Genomic DNA, 15085 nt, shown 5'->3' with positions numbered 1-15085 from the left:
ACAGGAATGGTTCAAACATAGACAGTAAGAAGAGTCAGTTTTCTTGTACTTAAGTCGGCATTGTGCCTTTTGGATTTCATTCCGATGCAATTTCTGTGTTTCATCAACAATAAAAAGGTCAGAGGGATACAGTAAACTTGAAGTGAAGCATCGGAATCTATAACTAGTGTCACAGTAATGGTTCAAACTTAGACAGTGAGAAGAGTCAGTTTTGTTGTACTTAAGTCGGAATTGTGCCTTTTGTATTTAATTCCAAAGCAATTTCTGTGATTCATCGTCAATAAGAAGGTCAGAGGGATACAGTAAACCTGAAGTGAAGCATCGGAATCTATAACTAGTGTCACAGGAATGGTTCAAAACATAGACTGTAAGAAGAGTCAGTTATCTTGTACTTTAGTTGGCATTGTGCCTTTTGGATTTAATTCCGATGCTATTTCTGTGTTTCATCGTCAATAAGAAGGTCAGAGGGATACAGTAAACCTGAAGTGAAGCATCGGAATCAATAACTAGTGTCACATGAACGGTTTAAATCGTAGACAATAAGGAGAGTCAGTTATCTTGTACTTAAGTCGGCATTGTGCCTATTGTATTTAATTCCGATGCAATTTCTGTGTTTCATCGTCAATAAGAAGGTTAGAGGGATACAGTAAACCTGAAGTGAAGCATCGGAATCTATAACTAGTGTCACAGGAATAGTTCAAACATAGACAGTAAGAAGAGTCAGTTTTCTTGCACTTAAGTCGGCATTGTTCCTTTTGTATTTAATTCCGATGCATTTTCTGTGTTTCATCGTCAATAAGAAGGTCAGTGGAATACAGTAAACCTGAAGTGAAGCATCGGAATCTATAACTAGTGTCACTTGAATGCTTCAAAACATAGACAGTAAGATGAGTCAGTTATCTTGTACTTAAGTAGGTATTGTGCCTTTTGTATTTAATTCCTATGTTATTTCTGTGTTTCACCGTCAATAAGAAGGTCAAAGGGATACATTAAACCTGAAGTGAAGCATCGGAATCTATAAGTAGTGTCACAGGAATGGTTCAAAACATAATCAGTAAGAAGTGTCAGTTTTCTTGTACTTAAGTCGGCATTGTGCCTTTTGGATTTAATTCCGATGCAATTTCTGTGTTTCATCAACAATAAAAAGGTCAGAGGGATACAGTAAACTTGAAGTGAAGCATCGGAATCTATAACTAGTGTCACAGTAATGGTTCAAACTTAGACAGTTAGAAGAGTCAGTTTTGTTGTACTTAAGTCGGCATTGTGCCTTTTGTATTTAAATCCAAAGCAATTTCTGTGATTCATCGTCAATAAGAAGGTCAGAGGGATACCGTAAACCTGAAGTGAAGCATCGGAATGTATAACTAGTGTCACAGGAATGGTTCAAAACATAGACTGTAAGAAGAGTCAGTTTTCTTGTACTTAAGTCGGCATTGTGCTTTTTGTATTTAATTCCGATGCAATTTCTGTGTTTCATCGTCGATAAGAAGGTCAGAGGGATACAGTAAACCTGAAGTGAAGCATCGGAATCTATAACTAGTGCCACAGGAATGGTTCAAACATAGACAGTAAGAAGAGTCAGTTTTCTTGTACTTAAGTCAGGATAGTGCATTTTGTATTTAATTCCGATGAAATATCTGTGTTTCATCGTCAATAAGAAGGACAGAGGGATACAGGAATACCTGAAGTGAAGCATCGGAATCTATAACTAGTGTCACCGGAACGGTTCAAAACATAGATAGTAAGAAGAGTCAGTTGTCTTGTACTTAAGTCGGCATTGTGCCTTTTGTATTTAACTCCGATGCAATTTCTGTGTTTCATCGTCAATAAGAAGGTCAGAGGGATACAGTAAACCAGAAGTGAAGCATCGGAATCTATAACTAGTGTCACAGGAATGGTTCAAACATAGACAGTAAGAAGAGTCAGTTTTCTTGTACTTCAGTCGGCATTGTGCCTTTTAGATTTAATTCCGATGCAATTTCTGTGTTTCATCAACAATAAAAAGGTCAGAGGGATACAGTAAACTTGATGTGAAGCATCGGAATCTATAACTAGTGTCACAGTAATGGTTCAAACTTAGACAGTTAGAAGAGTCAGTTTTGTTGTACTTAAGTCGGCATTGTGCCTTTTGTATTTAATTCCAAAGCAATTTCTGTGATTCATCGTCAATAAGAAGGTCAGAGGGATACAGTAAACCCGAAGTGAAGCATCGGAATCTATAACTAGTGTCACATGAATGGTTCAAAACATAGACAGTAAGAAGAGTCAGTTGTTTTGTACTTAAGTCGGCATTGTGCCTTTTGTATTTAATTCCGATGCTCTTTCTGTGTTTCGCCGTCAATAAGATGGTCAGAGGGATACAGTAAACCTGAAGTGAAGCATCGGAATCTATAACTAGTGTCACATGAATGGTTCAAAACATAGACAGTAAGATGAGTCAGTTATCTTGTACTTAAGTAGGTATTGTGCCTTTTGTATTTAATTCCGATGTTATTTCTGTGTTTCACCGTCAATAAGAAGGTCAAAGGGATACATTAAACCTGAAGTGAAGCATCGGAATCTATAAGTAGTGTCACAGGAATGGTTCAAAACATAATCAGTAAGAAGTGTCAGTTTTCTTGTACTTAAGTCGGCATTGTGCCTTTTGTATTTAGTTCCGATGCAATTTCTGTGTTCCATCGTCAATAAGATGGTCAGAGGGATACAGTAAACCTGAAGTGAAGCATCGGAATCTATAACTAGTGTCACATGAATGGTTCAAAACATAGACAGTAAGAAGAGTCAGTTTTCTTGTACTTCAGTTGGCATTGTGCCTTTTGGATTTAATTCCGATGCTATTTCTGTGTTTCATCCTCAATAATTAGGTGAGAGGGATACAGTAAACCTGAAGTGAAGCGTCGGAATCTATAACTAGTGTCACAGGAATGGTTCAAACATAGACAGTAAGAAGAGTCAGTTTTCTTATACTTAAGTCGGCATTGTGCCTTTTGGATTTAATTCCGATGCAATTTCTGTGTTTCATCAACAATAAAAAGGTCAGAGGGATACAGTAAACTTGAAGTGAAGCATCGGAATCTATAACTAGTGTCACAGTAATGGTTCAAACTTAGACAGTTAGAAGAGTCAGTTTTGTTGTACTTAAGTCGGCATTGTGCCTTTTGTATTTAATTCCAAAGCAATTTCTGTGATTCATCGTCAATAAGAAGGTCAGAGGGATACAGTAAACCTGAAGTGAAGCATCGGAATCTATAACTAGTGTCACAGGAATGGTTCAAAACATAGACTGTAAGAAGAGTCAGTTTTCTTGTACTTCAGTTGGCATTGTGCCTTTTGGATTTAATTCCGATGCTATTTCTGTGTTTCATCGTCAATAAGAAGGTCAGAGGGATACAGTAAACCTGAAGTGAAGCATCTGAATCCATAACTAGTGTCACATGAACGGTTCAAATCGTAGACAATAAGGAGAGTCAGTTATCTTGTACTTAAGTCGGCATTGTGCCTATTGTATATAATTCCGATGCAATGTCTGTGTTTCATCGTCAATAAGAAGGTTGGAGGGATACAGTAAACCTAAAGTGAAGCATCGGAATCTATAACTAGTGTCACAGGAATAGTTCAAACATAGACAGTAAGAAGAGTCAGTTTTCTTGCACTTAAGTCGGCATCGTTCCTTTTGTATTTAATTCCGATGCATTTTCTGTGTTTCATCGTCTATAAGAAGGTCAGTGGAATACAGTAAACCTGAAGTGAAGCATCGGAATCTATAACTAGTGTCACTTGAATGCTTCAAAACATAGACAGTAAGATGAGTCAGTTATCTTGTACTTAAGTAGGTATTGTGCCTTTTGTATTTAATTCCGATGTTATTTCTGTGTTTCACCGTCAATAAGAAGGTCAAAGGGATACATTAAACCTGAAGTGAAGCATCGGAATCTATAAGTAGTGTCACAGGAATGGTTCAAAACATAATCAGTAAGAAGTGTCAGTTTTCTTGTACTTAAGTCGGCATTGTGCCTTTTGTATTTAATTCCGATGCAATTTCTGTGTTCCATCGTCAATAAGATGGTCAGAGGGATACAGTGAACCTGAAGTGAAGCATCGGAATCTATAACTAGTGTCACATGAATGGTTCAAAGCATAGACAGTAAGAAGAGTCAGTTTTCTTGTACATAAGTCGGCATTGTGTTTTTTGTATTTAATTCCAATGCAATTCTGTGTTTCATCGTCAATAAGAAGGTCAGAGGGATACAGTAAACCTGAAGTGAAGCATCGGGATCTATAACTAGTGTCACAGGAATGGTTCAAAACATAGACAGTAAGAAGAGTCAGTTTTCTTGTACTTAAGTCGGCATTGTGCCTTTTGTATTAAATTCCGATGCCATTTCTGTGTTTCATCGTCAATATGATGGTCAGAGGGATACAGTAAACCTGAAGTGAAGCATCGGAATCTATAACTAGTGTCACATGAATGGTTCAAAACATAGATAGTAAGATGAGTCAGTTATCTTGTACTTAAGTAGGTATTGTGCCTTTTGTATTTAATTCCGATGTTATTTCTGTGTTTCACCGTCAATAAGAAGGTCAAAGGGATACATTAAACCTGAAGTGAAGCATCGGAATCTATAAGTAGTGTCACAGGAATGGTTCAAAACATAATCAGTAAGAAGTGTCAGTTTTCTTGTACTTAAGTCGGCATTGTGCCTTCTGTATTTAATTCCGATGCAATTTCTGTGTTCCATCGTCAATAAGATGGTCAGAGGGATACAGTGAACCTGAAGTAAAGCATCGGAATCTATAACTAGTGTCACATGAATGGTTCAAAGCATAGACAGTAAGAAGAGTCAGTTTTCTTGTACATAAATCGGCATTGTGTTTTTTGTATTTAATTCCAATGCAATATCTGTGTTTCATCGTCAATAAGAAGGTCAGAGGGATACAGTAAACCTGAAGTGAAGCATCGGAAACTATAACTAGTGTCACAGGAATGGTTCAAAACATAGACAGTAAGATGAGTCAGTTTTCTTGGACTTAAGTCGGCATTGTGCCTTTTGTATTTAATTCCGTTGCCATTTCTGTGTTTCATCGTCAATATGATGGTCAGAGGGATACAGTAAACCTGAAGTGAAGCATCGGAATCTATAACTAGTGTCACATGAATGGTTCAAAACATCGACAGTAAGAAGAGTCAGTTTTCTTGTACTTCAGTTGGCATTGTGCCTTTTGGATTTAATTCCGATGCTATTTCTGTGTTTCATCCTCAATAATTAGGTCAGAGGGATACAGTAAACCTGAAGTGAAGCGACGGAATCTATAACTAGTGTCACAGGAATGGTTCAAACATAGACAGTAAGAAGAGTCAGTTTTGTTGTACTTAATTCGGCATTGTGCCTTTTGTATTTAATTCCAAAGCAATTTCTATGATTCATCGTCAATAAGAAGGTCAGAGGGATACAGTAAACCTGAAGTGAAGCATCGGAATCTATAACTAGTGTCACAGGAATGGTTCAAAACATAGACTGTAAGAAGAGTCAGTTTTCTTGTACTTCAGTTGGCATTGTGCCTTTTGGATTTAATTCCGATGCTATTTCTGTGTTTCATCGTCAATAAGAAGGTCAGAGGGATACAGTAAACCTGAAGTGAAGCATCGGAATCCATAACTAGTGTCACATGAACGGTTCAAATCGTAGACAATAAGGAGAGTCAGTTATCTTGTACTTAAGTCGGCATTGTGCCTATTGTATTTAATTCCGATGTAATTTCTGTGTTTCATCGTCAATATGATGGTCAGAGGGATACAGTAAACCTGAAGTGAAGCATCGGAATCTATAACTAGTATCACATGAATGGTTCAAAACATAGACAGTAAGATGAGTCAGTTATCTTGTACTTAAGTAGGTTTTGTGCCTTTTGTATTTAATTCCGATGTTATTTCTGTGTTTCACCGTCAATAAGAAGGTCAAAGGGATACATTAAACCTGAAGTGAAGCATCGGAATCTATAAGTAGTGTCACAGGAATGGTTAAAAACATAGACTGTAAGAAGAGTCAGTTTTCTTGTACTTCAGTTGGCATTGTGCCTTTTGGATTTAATTCCGATGCTATTTCTGTGTTTCATCGTCAATAAGAAGGTTAGAGGGATACAGTAAACCTGAAGTGAAGCATCGGAATCTATAACTAGTGTCACAGGAATAGTTCAAACATAGACAGTAAAAAGAGTCAGTTTTCTTGCACTTAAGTCGGCATTGTTCCTTTTGTATTTAATTCCGATGCATTTTCTGTGTTTCATCGTCAATAGGAAGGTCAGTGGAATACAGTAAACCTGAGGTGAAGCATCGGAATCTATAACTAGTGTCACTTGAATGCTTCAAAACATAGACAGTAAGATGAGTCAGTTATCTTGTACTTAAGTAGGTATTGTGCCTTTTGTATTTAATTCCGATGTTATTTCTGTGTTTCACCGTCAATAAGAAGGTCAAAGGGATACATTAAACCTGAAGTGAAGCATCGGAATCTATAAGTAGTGTCACAGGAATGGTTCAAAACATAATCAGTAAGAAGTGTCAGTTTTCTTGTACTTAAGTCGGCATTGTGCCTTTTGTATTTAATTCCGATGCAATTTCTGTGTTCCATCGTCAATAAGATGGTCAGAGGGATACAGTGAACCTGAAGTGAAGCATCGGAATCTATAACTAGTGTCACATGAATGGTTCATAGCATAGACAGTAAGAAGAGTCAGTTTTCTTGTACATAAGTCGGCATTGTGTTTTTTGTATTTAATTCCAATGCAATTTCTGTGTTTCATCGTGAATAAGAAGGTCAGAGGGATACAGTAAACCTGAAGTGAAGCATCGGGATCTATAACTAGTGTCACAGGAATGGTTCAAAACATAGACAGTAAGAAGAGTCAGTTTTCTTGTACTTAAGTCGGCATTGTGCCTTTTGTATTTAATTCCGATGCCATTTCTGTGTTTCATCGTCAATATGATGGTCAGAGGGATACAGTAAACCTGAAGTGAAGCATCGGAATCTATAACTAGTATCACATGAATGGTTCAAAACATAGACAGTAAGATGAGTCAGTTATCTTGTACTTAAGTAGGTTTTGTGCATTTTGTATTTAATTCCGATGTTATTTCTGTGTTTCACCGTCAATAAGAAGGTCAAAGGGATACATTAAACCTGAAGTGAAGCATCGGAATCTATAAGTAGTGTCACAGGAATGGTTCAAAACATAATCAGTAAGAAGTGTCAGTTTTCTTGTACTTAAGTCGGCATTGTGCCTTTTGTATTTAATTCCGATGCAATTTCTGTGTTCCATCGTCAATAAGATGGTCAGAGGGATACAGTGAACCTGAAGTAAAGCATCGGAATCTATAACTAGTGTCACATGAATGGTTCAAAGCATAGACAGTAAGAAGAGTCAGTTTTCTTGTACATAAGTCGGCATTGTGTTTTTTGTATTTAATTCCAATGCAATTTCTGTGTTTCATCGTCAATAAGAAGGTCAGAGGGATACAGTAAACCTGAAGTGAAGCATCGGAATGTATAACTAGTGTCACAGGAATGGTTCAAAACATAGACAGTAAGAAGAGTCAGTTTTCTTGTACTTAAGTCGGCATTGTGCCTTTTGTATTTAATTCCGATGCCATTTCTGTGTTTCATCGTCAATATGATGGTCAGAGGGATACAGTAAACCTGAAGTGAAGCATCGGAATCTATAACTAGTATCACATGAATGGTTCAAAACATAGACAGTAAGATGAGTCAGTTATCTTGTACTTAAGTAGGTTTTGTGCATTTTGTATTTAATTCCGATGTTATTTCTGTGTTTCACCGTCAATAAGAAGGTCAAAGGGATACATTAAACCTGAAGTGAACCATCGGAATCTATAAGTAGTGTCACAGGAATGGTTCAAAACATAATCAGTAAGAAGTGTCAGTTTTCTTGTACTTAAGTCGGCATTGTGCCTTTTGGATTTAATTCCGATGCAATTTCTGTGTTTCATCAACAATAAAAAGGTCAGAGGGATACAGTAAACTTGAAGTGAAGCATCGGAATCTATAACTAGTGTCACAGGAATGGTTCAAACATAGACAGTAAGAAGAGTCAGTTTTGTTGTACTTAATTCGGCATTGTGCCTTTTGTATTTAATTCCAAAGCAATTTCTATGATTCATCGTCAATAAGAAGGTCAGAGGGATACAGTAAACCTGAAGTGAAGCATCGGAATCTATAACTAGTGTCACAGGAATGGTTCAAAACATAGACTGTAAGAAGAGTCAGTTTTCTTGTACTTCAGTTGGCATTGTGCCTTTTGGATTTAATTCCGATGCTATTTCTGTGTTTCATCGTCAATAAGAAGGTCAGAGGGATACAGTAAACCTGAAGTGAAGCATCGGAATCCATAACTAGTGTCACATGAACGGTTCAAATCGTAGACAATAAGGAGAGTCAGTTATCTTGTACTTAAGTCGGCATTGTGCCTATTGTATTTAATTCCGATGTAATTTCTGTGTTTCATCGTCAATATGATGGTCAGAGGGATACAGTAAACCTGAAGTGAAGCATCGGAATCTATAACTAGTATCACATGAATGGTTCAAAACATAGACAGTAAGATGAGTCAGTTATCTTGTACTTAAGTAGGTTTTGTGCCTTTTGTATTTAATTCCGATGTTATTTCTGTGTTTCACCGTCAATAAGAAGGTCAAAGGGATACATTAAACCTGAAGTGAAGCATCGGAATCTATAAGTAGTGTCACAGGAATGGTTAAAAACATAGACTGTAAGAAGAGTCAGTTTTCTTGTACTTCAGTTGGCATTGTGCCTTTTGGATTTAATTCCGATGCTATTTCTGTGTTTCATCGTCAATAAGAAGGTTAGAGGGATACAGTAAACCTGAAGTGAAGCATCGGAATCTATAACTAGTGTCACAGGAATAGTTCAAACATAGACAGTAAAAAGAGTCAGTTTTCTTGCACTTAAGTCGGCATTGTTCCTTTTGTATTTAATTCCGATGCATTTTCTGTGTTTCATCGTCAATAGGAAGGTCAGTGGAATACAGTAAACCTGAGGTGAAGCATCGGAATCTATAACTAGTGTCACTTGAATGCTTCAAAACATAGACAGTAAGATGAGTCAGTTATCTTGTACTTAAGTAGGTATTGTGCCTTTTGTATTTAATTCCGATGTTATTTCTGTGTTTCACCGTCAATAAGAAGGTAAAAGGGATACATTAAACCTGAAGTGAAGCATCGGAATCTATAAGTAGTGTCACAGGAATGGTTCAAAACATAATCAGTAAGAAGTGTCAGTTTTCTTGTACTTAAGTCGGCATTGTGCCTTTTGTATTTAATTCCGATGCAATTTCTGTGTTCCATCGTCAATAAGATGGTCAGAGGGATACAGTGAACCTGAAGTGAAGCATCGGAATCTATAACTAGTGTCACATGAATGGTTCATAGCATAGACAGTAAGAAGAGTCAGTTTTCTTGTACATAAGTCGGCATTGTGTTTTTTGTATTTAATTCCAATGCAATTTCTGTGTTTCATCGTGAATAAGAAGGTCAGAGGGATACAGTAAACCTGAAGTGAAGCATCGGGATCTATAACTAGTGTCACAGGAATGGTTCAAAACATAGACAGTAAGAAGAGTCAGTTTTCTTGTACTTAAGTCGGCATTGTGCCTTTTGTATTTAATTCCGATGCCATTTCTGTGTTTCATCGTCAATATGATGGTCAGAGGGATACAGTAAACCTGAAGTGAAGCATCGGAATCTATAACTAGTATCACATGAATGGTTCAAAACATAGACAGTAAGATGAGTCAGTTATCTTGTACTTAAGTAGGTTTTGTGCATTTTGTATTTAATTCCGATGTTATTTCTGTGTTTCACCGTCAATAAGAAGGTCAAAGGGATACATTAAACCTGAAGTGAAGCATCGGAATCTATAAGTAGTGTCACAGGAATGGTTCAAAACATAATCAGTAAGAAGTGTCAGTTTTCTTGTACTTAAGTCGGCATTGTGCCTTTTGTATTTAATTCCGATGCAATTTCTGTGTTCCATCGTCAATAAGATGGTCAGAGGGATACAGTGAACCTGAAGTAAAGCATCGGAATCTATAACTAGTGTCACATGAATGGTTCAAAGCATAGACAGTAAGAAGAGTCAGTTTTCTTGTACATAAGTCGGCATTGTGTTTTTTGTATTTAATTCCAATGCAATTTCTGTGTTTCATCGTCAATAAGAAGGTCAGAGGGATACAGTAAACCTGAAGTGAAGCATCGGAATGTATAACTAGTGTCACAGGAATGGTTCAAAACATAGACAGTAAGAAGAGTCAGTTTTCTTGTACTTAAGTCGGCATTGTGCCTTTTGTATTTAATTCCGATGCCATTTCTGTGTTTCATCGTCAATATGATGGTCAGAGGGATACAGTAAACCTGAAGTGAAGCATCGGAATCTATAACTAGTATCACATGAATGGTTCAAAACATAGACAGTAAGATGAGTCAGTTATCTTGTACTTAAGTAGGTTTTGTGCATTTTGTATTTAATTCCGATGTTATTTCTGTGTTTCACCGTCAATAAGAAGGTCAAAGGGATACATTAAACCTGAAGTGAACCATCGGAATCTATAAGTAGTGTCACAGGAATGGTTCAAAACATAATCAGTAAGAAGTGTCAGTTTTCTTGTACTTAAGTCGGCATTGTGCCTTTTGTATTTAATTCCGATGCCATTTCTGTGTTTCATCGTCAATATGATGGTCAGAGGGATACAGTAAACCTGAAGGGATGCATCGGAATCTATAACTAGTGTCACATGAATGGTTCAAAAGATAGACAGTAAGAAGAGTCAGTTTTCTTGTACGTCAGTTGGCATTGTGCCTTTTGGATTTAATTTCGATGCTATTTCTGTGTTTCATCCTCAATAATTAGGTCAGAGGGATACAGTAAACCTGAAGTGAAGCGTCGGAATCTATAACTAGTGTCACAGGAATGGTTCAAACATAGACAGTAAGAAGAGTCAGTTTTCTTGTACTTAAGTCGGCATTGTGCCTTTTGGATTTAATTCCGATGCAATTTCTGTGTTTCATCAACAGTAAAAAGGTCAGAGGGATACAGTTAACTTGAAGTGAAGCATCGGAATCTATAACTAGTGTCACAGTAATGGTTCAAACTTAGACAGTTAGAAGAGTCAGTTTTGTTGTACTTAAGTCGGCATTGTGATTTTTGTATTTAATTCCAAAGCAATTTCTGTGATTCATCGTCAATAAGAAGGTCAGAGGGATACAGTAAACCTGAAGTGAAGCATCGGAATCTGTAACTAGTGTCACAGGAATGGTTCAAAACATAGACTGTAAGAAGAGTCAGTTTTCTTGTACTTAAGTCGGCATTGTGCTTTTTGTATTTAATGCCGATGCAATTTCTGTGTTTCATCGTCAATAAGAAGGTCAGAGGGATACAGTAAACCTGAAGTGAAGCATCGGAATCTATAACTAGTGCCACAGGAATGGTTCAAACATAGACAGTATTAAGAGTCAGTTTTCTTGTACTTAAGTCAGGGTAGTGCATTTTGTATTTAATTCCGATGAAATATCTGTGTTTCATCGTCAATAAGAAGGACAGAGGGATACAGTAAACCTGAAGTGAAGCATCGGAATCTATAACTAGTGTCACAGGAATGGTTCTAAACATAGATAGTAGGAGGAGTCAGTTGTCTTGTACTTAAGTCGGCATTGTGACTTTTGTATTTAATTCCGATGCAATTTCCGTGTTTCATCGTCAATAAGAAGGTCAGAGGGATACAGTAAACCTGAAGTGAAGCATCGGAATCTATAACTAGTGTCACAGGAATGGTTCAAACATAGACAGTAAGAAGAGTCAGTTTTCTTGTACTTAAGTCGGCATTGTGCCTTTTAGATTTAATTCCGATGCAATTTCTGTGTTTCATCAACAATAAAAAGGTCAGAGGGATACAGTAAGCTTGAAGTGAAGCATCGGAATCTGTAACTAGTGTCACAGGAATTGTTCAAAACATAGACTGTAAGAAGAGTCAGTTTTCTTGTACTTAAGTCGGCATTGCGCTTTTTGTATTTAATTCTGATGCAATTTCTGTGTTTCATCGTCAATAAGAAGGACAGAGGGATACAGTAAACCTGAAGTGAAGCATCGGAATCTATAACTAGTGCCACAGGAATGGTTCAAACATAGACAGTAAGAAGAGTCAGTTTTCTTGTACTTAAGTCAGGATAGGGCGTTTTGTATTTAATTCCGATGAAATTTCTGTGTTTCATCGTCAATAAGAAGGACAGAGGGATACAGGAAAACCTGAAGTAAAGCATCGGAATCTATAACTAGTGTCACAGGAATGGTTCAAACATAGACAGTAAGAAGAGTCAGTTTTCTTGTACCTAAGTCGGCATTGTGCCTTTTGGATTTAATTCCGATACAATTTCTGTGTTTCATCAACAATAAAAAGGTCAGAGGGATACAGTAAACTTGAAGTGAAGCATCGGAATCTATAACTAGTGTCACAGTAATGGTTCAAACTTAGACAGTTAGAAGAGTCAGTTTTGTTGTACTTAAGTCGGCATTGTGCCTTTTGTATTTAATTCCAAAGCAATTTCTGTGATTCATCGTCAATAAGAAGGTCAGAGGGATACAGTAAACCTGAAGTGAAGCATCGGAATCTATAACTAGTGTCACAGGAATGGTTCAAACATAGACAGTAAAAAGAGTCAGTTTTCTTGTACTTAAGTCAGGATAGTGCCTTTTGTATTTAATTCCGATGAAATTTCTGTGTTTCATCGTCAATAAGAAGGACAGAGGGATACAGGAAAACCTGAAGTAAAGCATCGGAATCTATAACTAGTGTCACAGGAATGGTTCAAAACATAGACAGGAGGAAGAGTCCGTTATCTGGTACTTAAGTAGGCTATGTGCCTTTTGTATTTAATTCCGATGCTATATCTGTGTTTCATCGTCAATAAGAAGGTCAGAGGGATACAGTAAACCTGAAGTGAAGCATCGGAATCTATAACTAGTGTCAAAGGAGTGGTTCAAACATAGAAAGTAAGAAGAGTCAGTTCTCTTGCACTTAAGTCGGCATTGTTCTTCTTGTATTTAATTCCGATGCATTTTCTGTGTTTCATCGTCAATAGGAAGGTCAGAGGAATATAGTAAACCTGAAGTGAAGCATCGGAATCTATAACTAGTGTCACTTGAATGGTTCAAAACATAGACAGTAAGAAGAGTCAGTTATCTGGTACGTAAGTAGGCATTCTGCCTTTTGTATTTAATTCCGATGCTATTTCTGTATTTCATCGTCAATACGAAGGTCAGAGGGATACAGGAAACCTGAAGTGAAGCATCGGAATCTATAACTAGTGTCACAGGAATGGTTCAAAACAAAGACAGTAAGAAGAGTCAGTTTTCTTGTACTTAAGTCGGCATTGTGCCTTTTGTATTTATTTCCGATGCAATTTCTGTGTTTCATCGTCAATAAGATGGTCAGAGGGATGCAGTAAACCTGAAGTGAAGCATCAGAATCTTTAACTAGTGTCACATGAATGGTTCAAAGCATAGACAGTAAGAAGAGTCAGTTTTCTTGTACTTAAGTCGGCATTGTGTTTTTTGTATTTGATTCCAATTCAATTTCTGTGTTTCATCGTCAATAAGAAGGGCAGAGGGATACAGGAAACCTGAAGTGAAGCATCGGAATCTATAACTAGTGTCACAGGAATGGTTCAAAACATAGACAGTTAGAAGAGTCAGTTTTCTTGTACTTAAGTTGGTATTGTGCAATTTGTATTTATTTCCGATGCAATTTCTGTGTTTGATCGTCAATAAGAAGGTCAGAGTGATAAAGTAAACCTGAAGTGAAGCATCGGAATCTATAACTAGTGTCACAGGAATGGTTCAAAACTTAGACAGTAAGAAGAGTCAGTTTTCTTGTATTTAAGTCGGCATTGTGCCCTTCGTAATTAATTCCGATGCAATTTCTGTGTTTCATCGTCAATAAGAAGGCCAGAGGGATACAGTAAACCTGAAGTGAAGCATCGGAATTTATAACTAGTGTCACAGGAATGGATCAAAACATAGACAGTAAGAAGAGTCAGTTTTCTTGTACTTAAGGCGGCATTGATAATTTTGTATTTAATTCCGATGCAATTTTTGTGTTTCATCGTCGATAAGAAGGTCAGAGGGATACAGTGAACCTGAAGTGAAGCATCGGAATCTATAACTAGTGTCACAGGAATGTTTCAATACATAGACAGTAAGAAGAGTCAGATTTCTTGTACTGAAGTAGGGATTGTGTCTTTTGTATTTAATTCCGGTGCAATTTCTGTGTTTGATCGTCAATAAGAAGGTCAGAGGGATACAGTAAACCTGAAGTGAAGCATCGGAATCTGTAACTAGTGTCACATGAGTGGTTCGAATCATAGACAGTAAGAAGAATCAGTTATTTTGTACTTAAGTCGGCATAGTGCCTTTTGTATTTAATTCCGATGCAATTTCTGTGTTTCATCGGCAATACGAAGGTCAGAGGGATACAATAACCTGAAGTGAAGCTTCGGAATTATAACTAGTGTCACAGGAATAGTTCAAAACATAGACAGTTAGAAGAGTCATATTTCTTGTACTTAAGTCGGCATTGTGCCTTTTGTATTTAATTCCGATGCAATTTCTGTGTTCCATCGACAATACGAAGGTCAGAGGGATACAGTAAACCTGAAGTGAAGCATCGGAATCTATAACTAGTGTCACAGGAGTGGTTCAAACATAGACAGTAAGAAGAGTCAGTTCTCTTGCACTTAAGTCGGCAGGGTTCCTTTTGTATTTAATTCCGATGCATTTTCTGTGTTTCATCGTCAATAAAAAGGACAGAGGGATAAAGTAAACCTGAAGTGAAGCATCGGAATCTATAACTAGTGTCACAGGTGTGGTTCAAAACATAGACAGTAAGAAGAGTCAATTTTCTTGTACTTAAGTCGGCATTGTGCCTTTTGTATTTATTTCCGATGCAATTTCTGTGTTTCATCGTCAATAAGATGGTCAGAGGGATACAGTAAACCTGAAGT

The sequence above is a fragment of the Schistocerca americana genome, chromosome 6, assembly GCF_021461395.2.
Source record: "Schistocerca americana isolate TAMUIC-IGC-003095 chromosome 6, iqSchAmer2.1, whole genome shotgun sequence".
Lineage (NCBI taxonomy): Eukaryota > Metazoa > Arthropoda > Insecta > Orthoptera > Acrididae > Schistocerca > Schistocerca americana.
The sequence above is the reverse complement of the archived record's forward strand: the minus strand, read 5'-3'. Positions refer to the sequence as shown.